General features: G+C 44.8%; 1 protein-coding gene across 2 annotated transcripts in view; it reads right to left on the bottom strand.

The window, feature by feature from the left end:
* Nucleotides 1–17,297, bottom strand: part of CHCHD6 (coiled-coil-helix-coiled-coil-helix domain containing 6) — a 249,918-nt gene that overhangs the window by 80,660 nt on the left and 151,961 nt on the right. The gene's annotated exons all lie outside the window — the stretch shown is intronic.

Consider the following 17,297-nt stretch of genomic DNA (forward strand, 5'->3'; position numbering starts at 1 on the left):
AAAGGTTCAAGTTGCTCTTGTATAAAATGGAGGTAACATTACTTCCTTATAGGTTGTTGTGAAGACAAAAGACCACTTTTTAAAAATTATTTATTTATTTGAGAGAGAGAGCACATGTGTGTGCAAGCGGGAGGAGGGGCACAGGGAGAGGGAGAAGGAATAAATCCCAAGCAGGCTCCGCACTGAGTACACAGCCCAACGCGGGGCTCAATCTCACAACCCTGAGATCATGACCTGAGCTGAAATCAAGAGTCAGCCACCCAACCAATGGAGCCACCCAGGTGCTCCCCCAAAAAGAAGACCATTTCTGATGTGTGTCTACTATAGGGCCTGGCAATAGTAGGTGTTAAATGCATGCAGTAGCTCTCATGATAATTATTATTACCAACAACTGACTTGTTAAAGGAAGTAATTCATAAGTACCTGAAACTATGAATTGAAGAGTTGAGGCAGGGTCAAAGTTCACGTCGGAGCAACCTCCATGATGGAGGGCCAAGACTGTTAGCTCCACCAGTGAACTGTCCATGGCGCTTGGCTCCCAATGGAGCACTTGCAGCACTGACTCCATCCTGACGACAGCTCTGTGTGACAGGCACCTCCATGCATGAACATAGAGCGCATGTGCACACCACCATCGCCACCACCACCAGCAGCTGACAGGAGACATGGTGAAATCTGGGAACACTACTCTTCCCACTCACTAATCTACACTGCCTCCTGGGTTGGGAGGCTGCCTGCCACGTCACGTCCCTTCCTGCTACCTGCAGGCACCATGGTGGGGAGCTCAGGGCTCTGAGGAGCACAGGGACAGAGAGTCCAAGGGAGGGAATGCCGGCCCTCCTGCCCTGGCGGGTACTTCCTTCCTCACAGGGATGGCCTGGCAGCCAACTGAAGGTAAGAGGGGCAACTGGAGATGGAAGAGGCCAGAGAAACACCAAACACGGGAGCCTCAGAAGCCACCAGTGGCTCCGTCCTCCATTCAGGATGAAAGCCCCAACTCCTAAGTCATCCTCGGGGCCCTCCAGTCTAGCCTCATGGCCACTGTGTTCCTTAGGCATCCCACAGCCATGCATAATTGAGGCCGCCCTTTCAGAAGACACCACACGGTCTGCATCTCTCAACCTCTGCGTGGGCTGCTCCCCCGCCCTGGAGTGCCTGCCACCAGGCCTCTGCAGCCCTCACAACCTACCTCACATGCAGATGACCAACACGCCCAGGGACGGACTCTCAGCACCAACATGAATTCCAAAAATTGCAAAAAGATACCAGACACATTTTGCCTATGAAAGTGACAAAGATAGAAGCAGGGCTCTGCAGGCCTTTTCCCACACTGCTGGGCAGGGTGGAATCGATAAAGCCTTTCTGGAGGGCAATTTGGCAATGTGTATCAGCATTTTTAATGAGCATCTCTTGTCATAAGGAAACAGATCATTATTGAGAGACACAGATTAAAGGGTTTTTACTACAGCATTGTTTATAAGAGTAAAAAACTAGTGACCATCAGCAGGGGAGTAGTTAAATAAATTATGGTGCCTCTAATTACACAGATTTTTAAAAAGTATGATAGATCATTACATACTGCCAAGGAAAGATGTCCATGACAAAACATCTGCTCCTATTTATATAACAGTAGTTGAATACACACTGATATATAAATAAATAAATACAGACAGACAGACACACAGAAAGGAGAGAAGGGGAAAAGGAGGGAGGGAAGAAGGGATGAAATACACAAAGCAGCAGATTATAAACTGCCTCTCAAGTCAAGAGTCTACTACAGGAAGCCTTCCTGGATTGCCCCAGGTTGTTTGGTGCCTCTGTCCCTGGACTCTTCTCAGAGCACTTTTCAAACTCACTGTGTCACTGAATGACATATCCAGGTTCCCATCAGACCGAGAGGCCAGCCTGAAACAAGCAGGGTCTGAGTCTTATTTTTGATATCATGTGGGCAGCTCCCAACAACACACAGCCTGGCACGTGATAAGAGGGAGGGTGGATTGGATGGCTAAAAGGAAACGAATTTCCTAGTGTACATCTCTTCCCTGGGTGAGCCCTGGCCAGGCCCTGCTACCTTAGGCGAGGCACTCTTGTCAGGAGCTGGGACGCTGGCTCTCTGCCTGGAGGCAGAACTGCTTCCTCACCCAAGCCAGAAATCGCCAGGCCTGCCTCACCTCTGAGTCCTTAGGGGCCCATGGGCATGGCCAATTCAGGAGGCAAGGCGGTGGATGGGAACATCTGGATGTGCCGGAGCCCGAGGGGCTCAGCTAGTGCAGCATCCCTCTGAGGCCTGCTGCTCAGCAGGCAGACCCCAGCCAGCCCAAGTAAGGCAGACAGGGAGCGGCTGGGAGCAGAGTGTTCAGTGGGTGTCCAAGCACCACCTTCACCCAAATACACCTGCCCGCTGGCCTCATAAAGTTCTCAATTCCCTTAGGGGCATCTAAAGTTATTTCAGTACAAAAATCCACCCTTGCTGCAGAGAAGCTCTGATGGAGAATGAAGACGGATGGTCTTTTAAGGGGTAGGGAGGGTTTGGCACACTGAGGCCCCCCTCCAGTGGGGTGGGATAGGGAATAGCACTCCTGTGGGAGAGGTCAGCAGAGAGATGCTGGAGCCCTTCCCTGGGGAGCAAAGGGAATGATCTTTCCTGCCCCTGCTCCTAGTTCTGAGGAGAGGATGGCACAAGGGGGTGGGAGCTGGCCCTGGGTGCCCTTCCCCTGGCATGGCCAGCCCCCTGCCCCTGAGCACAGTCCCTACCAGCATGCCTGCTCTATCCTGAGAGAGATCACAGTGTTTGGTGTCTAGCTCTGAGTGGTCTAGACTCCACTGCAGAGGTCAGCCTATGCTCTGCCTCCTGGGGCAAGCATAGGTCAGGGAGGAGCTGGGCTCCTGCAGGTGGCTGAGGTGGCAGAGCCCCCTCCAAACCTGTGGCGCCACCCCCTCTCTCGGGCTACCATCCTTTCCTGTCTCTGGCTCTACAAAACAAATGGGATGATGCAACTTGGCAGCTGCCTTTCTAAGAATTTCCTTCCTAGAAAGGGGGGGGGTCTGTCAGCAGGCCCCACTGACTCTCTTCAGACTACAGGTGCATCACACCTGATACACAGTCACATGTGGGCCTCATCTCCTTGATAAAGGGCAATGCTGATGGTGGCTTTTCTTTCTCTTTTGTCTTTTTCTTTTTCCTCTTCTTTAACACCCTTTTGTTTCCTTTCATCCTCCTAGAAACCTTATTTCTGATATGTAGGGAGAGAGTCTGGGTGCAGGCTTACTCCTCCCCTGTGATTTTATGGCATACCTCAGAGATATTGCAAGTTCCGTTCTCGACTGCTTATGGAAATAAAGTCAAAGAAATTTTTTGGTTTCCCAGGGCATATGAAAGCTATATTTATACTATATTGTACTCTATTAGGTGTGCAATAATAGCATGGTGTCTAAAAAAAAAAAAAAGGTACATACCTTAATTTAAGAATACTTTATCCCTAAAAAATACTAACATTCTCAGCTTTTAGCAAGTCATCATCACTGAGCATGGGTCACCATAACAAATATAATAATAAAAAGGTTTGAGAGAATTACCAAAATGTGACACAGAGACACCAAAGTGAGCAAATGCTGTTGGAAAAATGGTGCCCACAGACTTGCTCAATGTGGGGCTGCCACCAACTTTCAGTTGGTAAAGCACACAATTATCTGTAAAGTGCAATAAAATGAGGTACTGGTTGTATTTTGAAAAGTTTTAGACCTATACAACTTGGTGAATAGTATCAATGCTCATGTACCCTTCACCTAGATTCCTCACTTGCTAGGGTTCTGCCACGTCTACACATCTACACATTGCCCACGTCTCCATCCACACGCTCACATACACACTTGGCTGAAGCTCTTTGAGAGTTAGCTGCAGTCATTATGACACTTCACCCCTAATATTTCAGCTGCATCTCCTGAGAACAAGGATATTGATATTTTGTGTCTGTAAACACAAACAACTACCACACTTATTTCACATCAATAGAACACTTTTCTAATATAAAATCTACATTTGAGTTTTCCCAACTGGGCCAAGGACATCCCCCAACCCAGGATCCAATCCAGGATCACTATTTGGTTGACATAGCTCTTCATTCTCCTTTCATTTAAACTGGTCCCACCCTCTCATTCACCTTTCAGGACACTGATATTTTTGAAGAGTCCAGGACAGTTGTTTTGGAGAATGTCCCTCAATTTCAATTTGAATGATTATATCCTCGTGCTTAGATTTAGGCTAAAATTCTCAGTAGAGAAACGATACAGGTGATACAGTGCCCATCTCAGTGTGTCGCATGATTGGGGATAAGAAATTAAGGCGGTGACCACTAGATTTCTCCACTGTGGAACAGGAGGTATTTTCTAGAGATGGTCCCTCCAATGTCTCCCGTCTGCATGCCCTGTTTATAAGGTGACAGGAAACCCCTCCCACACTGCACTGAGGTTGATATCCCTTCCCCAGACCATGGGTGGAACTCTGTGACTGCTTCAATCAATAGCATATAGTGAAATGGACATCACATGACTTTGGAGGCTAGATGATAAAATGCCTTGCACTTCCCCTTCCTCTCTAGGGACCCAACTGCCACACTGTGAGGAAGCCTAAAAAAGTGCACACTGAGAGCCCACATGTGAAGGTTCTGCCCACCTGAGGCCCCAACCGTCAGCATCAACTGCCAGATGTATGAGTGATTCTAGCCCTCAGCCATGCAGTCATCCTTGGCCATCAAGTCACCCCCAGCCTTCACATCTTCTGAGATGAGGCCCAAGACATTGTGTAACAGAGACAAGCTATTCCTGTGCCGTCTGAACCCGACTCTCAGAATCCATGGTCATAACACAGTGGTTGTTTTATACCACCAAGTTTTGAGGTGATTTTTTATTTAGGAATATATATCTGCAACCATATGCTTTTCCTTCTATAATTAATAAATAATCTGAGAAGTGATGCTTTTATTTTGGAATTTACCCTACTTCTCAACAGGCTTTCATCCAATAGTTTTAGATCAATTCATGAGTTTTGCCTGAGTTATTATTACAATAGTGGTAAAATTAATTGTTTATCATTCTTTCTATATTTATTAGTTGTCATTCTTGTAAAGACAGTTTTCCTTTCCTTAGCCTCCTTTTGTTTCTACATATTTTTATATCAGTATGGATCTAGATACTTTTTCAAAAAAATTCAATGTGTTATACTCCATTTCTGTCATTACTCATTTTGTTTGCTCAAACAAGATAATCCAAATTTGGTGAGTGGGACTTCTTTCAGGATGGTTCCTCTGTCCTATGTAGATTCACATGCCTTCACATTTTCTTTTTTTTAACACATCCTTACTGTCACAAAATAAGATGTTCCAGGCTCAGCTTGTCAATTTCCTGCTTCATTCTTGGACCAGGCTGTTTTCAGGGGGCACTGGCTCTTTTCAGTTAGAAATGGTTATTTAGAAATCAAGATCTTGGAAAAAGGAGTGCTTACTCCTGAGGGGTCTATCATTTGGAGGGTTCTTTCAGGGCTAGGAAGAATGCATTTCTTTAAAACCATGAGCTTGCACTGATTCCTCTAATTCCAAAGCAATACCACAGGGTTCTACCTCTTCTCCCTCTATTCCATGTTTGCAGCTCCCTCTCACCTGGGGAGAACTCTAATTCCTCACATTAGTGATCATTCGTTCAATCCTGTGATGCAAATAAAATAGTTTGGAATTGCCACACCAATTCTGCTGATGAAAAGAAACCTACTATGTGAAGTTCAAGATTTCTCTTCTTAGAATATACCTCATTGTGGATGTACAGAGTACTCTATTCAGAGGTTACCTAGATTTATTTGTAATTAAATGCTTCATTTTGAGATAATTATAGATTTATAGGTGGTAGTCAGTAATAATACAGAAAATCCACATACCCTTCCCCCCCAGGTTCCCCCACTGTGAACATCCGATATCACTCTAGGACAGTATCACAACCAGGAAAGTGACATTGATATAATCCAGTAGCCTTACTCAAATTTCATTAGTTTTACATGCACTCATTTGTGCATATTTAGTTCTATGCAATTCTATCACACATATAGGTTCAGGTAATCACCACCATTGTTGAAATACAGGATAGTGCCACCATCCCCAGGGTCCCGTGCTCCATTTTTATAATCATACTCACCTTCTTCCCCTCTACACCCACCTCCAATCTCCCTGACCCTTGGCAACCACTAACCTGCTTCACATCTCTATAATTTTGTCATTTCAAAAATGTTGTAGAAATGGAATCACACAATATTTAACCATTTGAACTGGGCTTTTTTTACTCAACATAATTCCCTGGACATTCACCTAAGATTCATCTTTGTATCAATAGCTCATTCCTTTTTATTGCCAAGTAGTATTCTATGTATGGATGTACCACCTTTGTTTACGATTCACCTGTTGAAGAGCATTTGGGGTGTCTCCAGCTTTTAGCTATCATGAATAAAGCTTCTATGAACATTCACTTTGTGCAAATGTTGTTTTTGCTTCTCTGGGATAAATGCCAAAGAATGCAGTTGCTGGGTTTTATGGTAACTACACACTTAGTTTTATAAGAAACTGCCAAACTATTTCCAGAGCAGTTGTACTATTTTACATTCCCACTAGCAATACATGAGTGGCCTAGTTTTTCCACATCCTTGTCAGCAATTGGTGTTGTCCCTATTTTTAATTTTAGCTATCTTGATAGGTATGTTGTGATATCAAATTGTGGATTTAATTCGCAACGACGCTGAGTGTCTTTTCAGGTGCTTACCTGCCATCTGTATATCCCCTTCGTTAATTTTCCTAATTGGAATGATTTTATTTATTTATTTATTTAACTGGTGAGTTGTGAAAGTTCCTTATATATTCTAGATACCAATCCTGAATTTGATATATGGTTTGCAAACATTTTCTCCCAGTCTGTAGGTTCCCTTTTCATCGTCTTTACAGAATCTTTCACAGAATAAAAATTTTTAATTTTGACGAGGTCCATTGTATCAATTTTTTCCTTTTATGAATCATGCTTTTGGTGGTTTTAATTTCAGTTTCCAAATGTTGTTAGCATACAGCAATCTGTAATGCAATTGATTTTTGTGTGTTGATCTTGTATCCTGTGACCTTGCTAAACCCATTTATTAGTTCTAGGAGGCTTGTTTGTTTGGAGTTCCTTAGGATTTTCTATGTAGATGACCATGTCAGTATGCATATAGGGACAGCCTCTTTTTTCCTTTCTAATCCATATGGCCTTTAATTTCTTTTTCTTGTCTTACTGCAGTGGCTAGTGTCTTACCAGTGGCTTAACTCCAGGCTGCGTTTAAGTGATAAGAACAAATATCCTTGCCTTGTTCGCGATCTTAGGGGGAAGGCATTCAGTACTTCAGCATTACATAAGACGTCAGATACAGGTTTTTTGGTACATGCTCTTTAACAAGTTAAGGTAGTTCCTTTCTATTCCTAATTTTCTGAGAGTTTTTATCATAAATGGGTTATTGATTTTTGTCAAATACTTTTCTGTATTAATTAATATGATCATGTGATTTTTTTCCCCTTAGCTTGTTGATATGGTGGATTTCATTGATTAATTTTCGAACATTGAGCCAGGTTTGCATGCCTGGAATAAACCACACTTTATATGCACATGGTATATCTATATAAAAAGTTGTTTTTACATATTGCTAGATTTGGTTAGCAAATACTTTGTTGAGGATTTTTGTGTCCAATTAAAGAGAGATATTGGTCTGTAGTTTCCTTTTGTCTTTAACTGGTTTGGTAATACTGTGTTGTCAAGGTAATACTGGCCTCATAAAATGAGTTAGGAAGTTTTCCCTGATCTTGTATTTTCTGGAAGAGAGTTTATAAAATTGGTTTTAATTCTCTAATTGTTTGGTAGGAATCTCCAGAGAAACCATTTGTGCACGGAGGTTTTTCTAAAGTTTCAAAATCATGAAGTCAATTTCCTCAGTGGTTACAGAACTACTCAGGTTATCAATTTCATCCTGGTTGTTTTAGTAGTTTGTGGTTTTCCAGGAATTGGCCCTTTATGCCCATGAGCACAAAGTTGTATCACCTTATTCTCTTCCAAAGGCTGTGGAGTCTGCAGGGATATAACCTGTTTCTCTGATAATGGGGATTCGTGTCTTCTCTATTTTTGTCAATCTTGCTAGAGGTTTATTAATTTTATTATTTTTTTCCAAAAACCAGCTTTTTATTAATTCTCTTTACTGTTTTTCTGATTTCAGTTATAGTGATTTCTGTTTCTATCTTTATTATTTCCTTTCTTCTGCTTGCTTTGGCTTTATTTCATTCTTCTTTTTCTAGTTCCTTGAGATAAAAATTTCAATTTGAAACTGTTCCTTCTTTCTAATGTAAGCATTTACTGCTATAAATTTCCCTGTATCCTGCAAATTCTGATATGCTGATTTCAACTCTTTTAAACTTGGTAAGGTTTGTTTTATGACCTCAGATATAGTCTATCTTGGTTCCATAGGTGCTTGAAAAAAATATGTATTCTGTGATTGTTGGGAATATTCTTTATATGCCGATTAGATCCAATTGGTTGGTTATATCATTTAAGAATGTTACATCTTTGATGATTTTCTGTTTAGTACTTCTAACAGTTGATGAGAAAGGGGGTTGATGGTCTCCCAAATATTATTTTAGACTTGTGTGTTTCTCCTTTCAGTCCTACAGTTTTTGCTTCATGTATTTTAAGATTGTACTCTTTGGTGCATATACATCTAGGATTGCTCTATCTTCCTGGCAAATTGATCCTTTTATCCTCATATCATGTCCTTCCTTGTGTCCAGTAATTTTCTTTGTTCTGAAGTACTTTATCTGATATTAATATAGCCACTCCAATGTTTTTGGATCAATGCTTACATGACATATCTTTTTTTCCACCCTTTTACTTCCAACCTATGTCACTGCATTTGAACTGAGTTTCTAATACACAGCTCTGTGTGTGTGTGTGTGTGTGTGTGTGTGTGTGTGTGTGTGTGTGTGTGCTTAATCTATTCTGGCAACCTCTGCCTTTAAGGTTATTATTGCAATGTTAATGCTTACATCTACTGAAAGCTTAAGTAGTACTACTAAAGCTACTTAAAGCTTAAGTAATGCCATGTTAAAGCTTAAGTCATTTTATTATGTTTTCTGCTTACTCCCTGTTTCTCATTCTCCGTTTTTCTTTCCCTGCCTTCCTGTGGGTTACTTAAACATTTCATAGGATTCCATGTTGACTTACTAATTGTGTTTTTCAGTATACCCCTTCATAAAATTTTCTTAGTGGTTACACTGAGTATTACAATATACATATGTAACTTACCATATTCTACTGTATCAGTGTTTTACCATTTAGAGTATAGTATGGAAACCTTACTTCGATTTGGGTTCTTTTATCCTTTCCACTTTTTAACACCTTTGCTTTGAGCATATTTTTTTCCTACATACATCAGCCTCACATCAGATGGTGTTATAATTTTTGTTTCAACCATCAAATATGATTTTAAAAACTCATGAGAAAAAGGATAATCTATTATATTTATCCACAGTTTTGCTTTTTCCATTGTTCATTCTTTCTTGTTCATGTTCCAAGATTACTTCTTTTATCATTTTATTTCTGTTCGAAGAACTTACTTTTAGCCATTCTTATTTTTTTAAGATTTTGTTTTTAAGCAATCTCTGGACCCAACGTGGGTTTGAACTCACAACCCTGAGACCAAGGGTCGCACGCTCCACTGACTGAGCTAACCACCCACTTCAGCCATAGGGTAGACTGGCTAGCAATAAACTCCTAGTTCTCTGTAGTCTGAGAGTGTCTTTACTTTCTCTTCATTATAAAGGATAGTTCTGCCAGGTATAGAATTCATGGTTATAGATTTTATTTTTCAGTACTTGAAAAATATGCAACTTTGTTCTGGCCTCCATGGTTGTAAATAAGACTCTACTGTCATTCAAATTGGTGTTAACTCGTAAGGAATACATTGGTTTTTCTCCGATTGCTTTCAAGATTCTTTTGTCCTCAGTTTTCAGAAGTTTCATTATTATGGGTCTAGGTATGTATTTCTTTGGATTTATCTTCTTTGGAATTTGCTCAGCTTCTTGAATCAGAGCCTTTGTTGCACTTTTCTGGTCTCCTGGGTTCATCTGAGGCCACAGGGGCTCTTTTTGATCCCTGCTGGGGTTGCCTGTGGGGGCAGAAAGTGCCTCTCCAGTCTGTGGGGACAAAGAGTGCTTCCTTGCCAGCCACTTGTTAGGGTGGGGATCCCTCCTGCCCATGTCAGGCCTCCCAGAGCCTCCAGGTGGTGGGAGTCTCTGACCTACCGTACACAAAGACCACTGCTCCAAGAAGTTGCGGCAGGATGTCCCCTGCTGGTGTCAGCAGCCACCAACGCCTCTAGGTAGGAGAAAGGATTCTCTGGTCCACAGGACAAAGAGCACTTCCCAGATCAGTGCTTCCTAGCCACCTGGGGTCTCCAGGTGAGAGAGGGGAGTCTCTAACTGACTGGACAAAGAGTGCTCCCAATCTGGGCCACTTGTTGTGGCAGGATTCCCCACCCCCCAGTTGGTGGTGTTGAACCACTGGGGTCTCTGGGTAGGAGAAGGGGGTCTCTGGCCCACAGGGAAGAAGAGTGCTTCCTGGGGCCACTTGTCAGTGGTGCTTCCACTTGGTCTCCCTTGCTGGTGCCACTGGGCCTACCGAGTGTGGCTGGCAGGCCTCCCTCTCAATCTGGTGAAGCAATGAGCCTACCTGGGCAGCTGTCTGCCACAGGTTGGGGGCTGAACATACTGGCCCTGGGTTGCTGACCATCACTGGGTGGGATGGTCAGGAAGCCCCCGTGCCGCTGTGTTGTTCCTCTAGTCCCAGAGTCCCTAGCCAGTATCCCTTCCTCTTCCTATCTTTCAGATTTCTCCTATGGTTGCCTCCTGATGTATTTAAGGATACGTAATTGTACTCGGTGAGAAAGAGCAAGAAGAAATGAGTTTAGCCATCTTGCCCACACTAGAAGTCCACCCAAATTAATACTGTTCCTCTGTGTGGAGGGGCATGTATCTGATATACAGCTGGGTTCATTTACTTCTGTTCGTACTAATTTTTAACTCCATCTTTATTTAATTTTTGAATAAGTAACACATTAACATGGTTCACAAGTCAACTATATATAAAAGGCACGTTCAGAGATGTCCCATTCTCTTCCCTGACTTCCCGGCCCATTTCCACTCACTCACTGTGGGTAACAATCTCATTAGTTTCTGGTTTATCATTCCTGAGTTTCTTTTTGAAAACTAAGGAGATTCCTACATTTCTTTTTTTCTTATTTCAGCAGAGGCCTGATTTCAGCAGCTGATCGCTATAGCCCAGCGACTTAAAATCTTCATAATCTGGATGTTCCTCCTACCGAAAGCCCTTCAGATGCCTCCCTGATTCCATTTAAACCCATTCCCTCCATTCTGCTCACATTTCTCAATTTGTTGAGTCATTTGTCTGCTTCCCTTCTTTAAATTTTATTGATCCAGCTTTCCTCATAATTCTTATTCTCCCTTCAATCACTAACATATTTGAGTCGATCTAAAAGAAAACAAGGGTGTTTACCTTAATGGAATAAACGTATTCTGTTAGAGTCTGCTGTAAAATGAATTCCTGTGGAGTGAATCCCACTTTCCAATGCAGTATATTCTGGCACACTAAGGGGAGAGTGGTCACAGGGTGTAATTAATACCACATTTAAGAGAGCTGCCTACCTTTTTAAGATCACATCTTCATGAGGGAAGTGAGATATTTTCAATAAAACACTGCTGACAAAACATAAAATGTTAACAATTATACTTCACCACACTTTTTTAAATGTCACAAAATACAAATACCAAAAATGACAACACAACACTGTCACAGTTCTGGCAGACTAATCTGTTACCTCATACACAGTTCCCACGTATGGGCAAACATCCCTGGAGTCTTGGCAATTTAACTCAGTTTCTTCTCACTAGGCTCAGAAGCCTTCACACTATCTCTACTCCTGGATAGCTCTGCTGTGGCTTTTGTATCATTTTAACTCACCCGGCCCCTTTCCAACAGTGGTGAAAACTTGATTAGAAAGCAGGTTTCCCTTAAAGGTGGCTGGGAGCTCTCTTTCATTTGCTCAAGAGACACCCAACATTTACTGAGTATCCACAAAGGAGCAGACTGCAGGAGCTAATACTTACAAGTGTCCACACAGTGCCTGACAAAGAGTAGGTATCCTGTAAGGACCAGCATTCTGGGTTAGGCAAAGTCACCAGCTAATGACCAACAATCAGGAGCGAATTAGCAGATCCTATAATATGTTCTATTTATTTTACCCCTAGCTGGCATTCACCTCAGATGCTAGTAGCATATCCAAAATATTTGCCAAGTCTGACCATTTTAACAGGAGACAACAATGAAATGACCTATATTCCTCCTGGGAAGAGCAGAAAGCACAGGATCCTACAGGTTTGCATGGTGATATTATTATGGTGATACAGTGCATGAATTCTTTACATTCCAAAGCATTTCAAATAATAATATGGAACACTATTTTTTAGAAGCCCTTTCATGAGCCGTTTAACATGGGTAAATAACCGCCCTGTGCTTGAGTTTAAAATCTGGGATTGTAAGCTTCTAAGAAAGAACATTGAAACACCTCGAGACTCATTTTGATTTATTTAAAACTGCATAAAGCGTGATGCCACCAAGAGCCCTCACCACAAGCCCTGGAGGTCTTTAAATTCTCTAAAAACTAGAACACTTTCTCCGTGTCATCACTGGTGCTCTTGCTGTCCGAGGGAAGGGTCTGATGTGGCTTTCAGATACAGAGTGAGCCATGTGCCTGCACCTTCCCCCACTACGTCCGCAGGTTGTCTAGTGAAGGGCCTGAGTTGCTGAGGATGAGAAGGCCAGAAGCCCTTCCCTCTGAAGGGCTGGCCCCCTTGTGGGGAAAGGTCATGGTGGGAGGAACCATTCCTGCAGAGTACCCTTCTCCTCCCACTTTTCTCCCGCTCTGGATTCTGGATGTCTGGTGTTAGGATGTGTAAATAAGAATCATTTCCTGACTGGGAGCTCAAATTAGGGCAAGAGATGGACCCATGGCGGGATGTGGTGGCCAACACTGAGCTCCGCCAAGAGGATCCAGAGAGGCTTCCTGGAGCAGGAAATGGTCGAGCTGTCTTAGAGGGGATACGGGAACTGGCCAGGTGAAGTACAGGACACAGTGGGGGGAAGCAGGTTGCGGACAAGGCCCAAGAAGGAAGACTGAGTGTAGTTCAAAGCTCCTGCAGGCCAGTTCTGCTGGTGGGAGGGCATGACATGGGGCTGTGGGAACTGTAAGCAGATGGCAGCCTGGGGCTGAGTGCCTGGGACTGTGGAGTTCAGACTGTAAGGAGAGGTGGGGACCGTCATTTTTGAGGAGGGGACTGACTGGATCGGTAAGAAATCTGAACCCTGGGGGCTGCCACTAAAGGCTAGGGGACCTTTAGGGATGACTGGGCTCACCCGCGTAACAGAGGACGGGGCAGCGGGGGTAAAGAAGACAGTTCTGAACTATTTAGGGAGCACGGGAATGGGCCACGTGTGCGACATACAGAGCCCAGCAGGCTGTGCCTTCCCTGGTACACCCCAGGGTGGGGGCGGGGGGCCCTCACTGTACTTCCAGGTGAGGAAGGCGGTGTGTAGAGACGTGCACCCTGGGGGTACGGTGAGGCCTAGACACGGAAGTGCTGTCATATGTGGCCTTGTGCAGCTCTCGGCTCCCCCGCCTGGCCCATCCTGTGCTCTTAGCACCCTGTACCAGATCTCTGCCCTTTGACTCTGCGAGGTTTTCCTCCCGAATCAATGACCCGCTTTTGCTCCTTCTTCCAGGTTCAACTTTACTGTGAGCACTCTCACTGATCTGAGGACAGGAACAAAGCTGCAGATACTCACTATACCTATGGCAAGTGCAAATGGCAGCCAAAGAGCTTAATTCCACAGGCTGCCTTGAGAGGGAAAGGCCAGAGCAGCTGCAAGCTCCTGGGACAAGCACTTCACAAGTGCAGGACACGGTACCAGAGGGTCTGGAGAGGGCAGTCTGGCACACAACAGGCAGGTCAACATGGCTTCTCCTGCTAGGCTGGGGCCATTTCCATTTCTGAAGGCACATCTTCCTACCCTTTATTTTTTTCTAATATTATTTATTTATTTGACACACACACAAAAAGAAAGAGAGAGAGAGCAAGCACAAGCAGGGGGAGTGGGAGAGGGAGAAGCAGGCTTCCCGCCGAGCAGGGAGCCCGATGTGGGACTCGATCTCAGGACCCCGGGATCATGACCTGAGCCGAAGGCAGACGCTTAAAGACTGAGCCACCCAGGCGCCCCTCTTCCTACCCTTTAAAAAGATAAACAAATCACAGCTTGAACAACGGAGGCCAGATTAAAGATTCTGGAATTAGCCATCTCTGTGTAAATCCCCCTCCCACCATTTATGAGGCTGTGTGGTCTTGTACAAACTACTTATAGTCACTCAGGTCCTAAGTCCTCACTGGTCCAATGGGAATGACTGCATCCACCTTATAAAGCCTCAGGGGAAGGGCCTGGTTCTCAGGCACTTGACAAAGAGCTACGAATGGCGCCCGTAAAGCTGGCGTAGGAGAGCGGCGAGGCCACGGCTCTCTGGGAGAAGCCATCCCACCCGTTCGGTGGTGGTGACTGCCAGGGAGTGCAGAGCCAGCAAAACAGCATGGACAACCAAGGTCTTATCACTGCACTCCAGCCAGCCCAGCCCAGCAGATTAGGTTCCTCTGGCTGACCAACCTGAACCAGGGCTCGGCTGAACTGGCATCTCACACCCCGAATCAACAGCAGTAGTCGGGACAGGAACTGAGTGCACAGGAGGTCTCTCTGGCCTCAGAAAGTGAAGTCTTCCCTCCTCGGCACTCACTCTGCCAGCACCACTGGTGATAGCAGTGAGGCATGCAGTGAAAAATGGACTTGAAAGAACAGATGCAGCAAGGCAGGGAGAGAAAGGGAAAAAGACAGACCTTGTACTTAATGCACCTGAGCAATCACCAGGTGTTGTTCAGGCGACATGGGAAGAGCAAGGAGCGCTGTGGCCTTGTACTGGCTCCAGCATGGTTTCTCATCCAGAGGAGATGACAGGGAGGAGAGGCGGGAGCCTGCATGAAGTCTCCGAATAGCCTAAACACACTGCAGCCTAAAACGCTTTGCGACCCACAATGTTCCATGTGTTGGGAAATGGCTAGTGGAGGTACACAGAAATGCTCATAAGGCCGTGGCTATTTATGACCAGCTGTGTCCAAGTCAGCAGCAAGAGGAGCTGCCCCAGGATTATAGACTTCCCTCACTCCTGCCCAGAAGGAGAGGGATAGTAGCCTCCCCCCAAAAATACATGCCTAAACTGACAAACATGCTAAGACATGACTTTAGAACCAAGGTGAAGACTGAGTGGGAAATCAGCAGCACCCCTCCTCAAGCAGACTGCAGCCCAGGGAAAGAGTCAGTGGTGATGGGGCAGCATCTGTAATTGCTATCTATCTAAGGGGTGTCTCCTTTGGCCCCTAGGCTTTCAAAGACAGGGATGATGACCTGAGCTCTCCAAAGAAACAAGGTGCTGGATCTAAGTCTATATAGCCCCCAGGTAGAAGGCACTGTGTGATCTCAGAGTTCCTAACAGCTCAGGAAAGGGAAGGTCTAAACACGGGAGTGCCCGGGGTCTTCACACCAGAAGAAAGATTCTAGTGAATTCCAGGCTCTTACCCAAGATGCTAAAACAGTGCTTCCCAAATGATGGTCTAAGAAGGACCCATGTTAGAAACACCTGTGTGTCCACCCTACCTGGACTAGGCAGCCCTACCTGGTCTAGGACTCCCCAGGGGAAATCTGTCATTTTGAACAGGTACCTCCGGTGACAATGAGGCCCACAATGTTGCTCTACAATGGGGTCTCCCACCTCAGCACTATCAAGGTGTTTGTGCTGGTAATTCCTTGTTGTGGGGCCATCCTAGGCACTGTAGGATGGTTAGCAGTAGCCCTGACCTCTACCCACTAATGCCAATTGCACCCTCCCCCAGTCATGACAGGCAATATGTCTTGACATCATGAAATGTCCTCTGGAGGGCAAAATCACCCCTGTCACAAGCCACTGCTCTCTAAGAAGAGGAAGCTAAAGGGGGATAGGAGCCTTTGAAAACTCAATTCTGAGAAATACAATCACAAATGACCTCAATAAGGGGAAAGGGATAGAGAGCTGTCCTCAGGCCCAATGCACCTAAATGCACAACACGCCCCTGCTCGTGACTCCCTGGAGAGGCATGCCAGATTTCCTGGGGAGGGAAAGCAGGGAGTTGAAGAGTACAGAGAGGGTTTCTCCACATGCATCTGGGAGCGGGAGCCCTAGGAGCCCCTGATCTATGGGGTCACCACATCTCGCAGGGCAGGGAGGGTGCAGGACCCACTGGGAACACTAAGGAATGGCCCAGCCTATAAGAGCAGGGTCAGAAAAGCTGAGGCCCAGGCAAGCTGAGCCATTTGGAAAATGCTAAGGACAAAAAAAGGGCTTTTAAAATTGGATCAGGAGCGATAGGAACAAGAAGGGATAGGCCCATATTGGGGTGAAAGGTGTTCAGTTAACAGATGACAGAGAGAAAGAACTATAAACTCCCATTTTCTATCAAGGAGAACAATCTTCAGACTGAAAAGGGTGAATCAAACACTGATATGAGGGAATTGAAACGCAAGATGGAGACGAGATTGTGAGAGAACATCTAGTCACACTAAATGAATTCAAATCTCCTGATCCAGATGAATCACATCTCAGCTCTGAATTAACTTACAGAAGAGACATGCTTGTTGCTGGCAATCTCAAGAACTCAGAGAAAATTAGAAGATGCCCAAGATGAGACAATGTCCAATTTAGCAAAGGGGAGAAAAGGTGGATTTTTGCCAACTACAGACTGGTGAGCTAGACACAGATCCCTGAGAGAATTCTACGGTCTAAGTACTCAGAAATGGAAGTCACAGCCACCAGAAGGAAGCCCAGGCTGGTGGGAAATAAGGTATCCAGAACACTTCTGTGCTTTTGTCATAAAGTCATTCCACTGCCTAGAGTGATGGAGACACTGCCCAGAGTGATGGGGTCACTGCCTAGAGGATAGGGACATATGGCCCAGAGTGATGAGGCCACTGCCCAGAGTGATGGGGTCACTGCCTACAGCATAGGGACACATGGCCCAGAGTGATGGGGACACTGCCCAGAGTGATAA

This window comes from Zalophus californianus, chromosome 1 (genome assembly GCF_009762305.2).
Source record: "Zalophus californianus isolate mZalCal1 chromosome 1, mZalCal1.pri.v2, whole genome shotgun sequence".
Lineage (NCBI taxonomy): Eukaryota > Metazoa > Chordata > Mammalia > Carnivora > Otariidae > Zalophus > Zalophus californianus.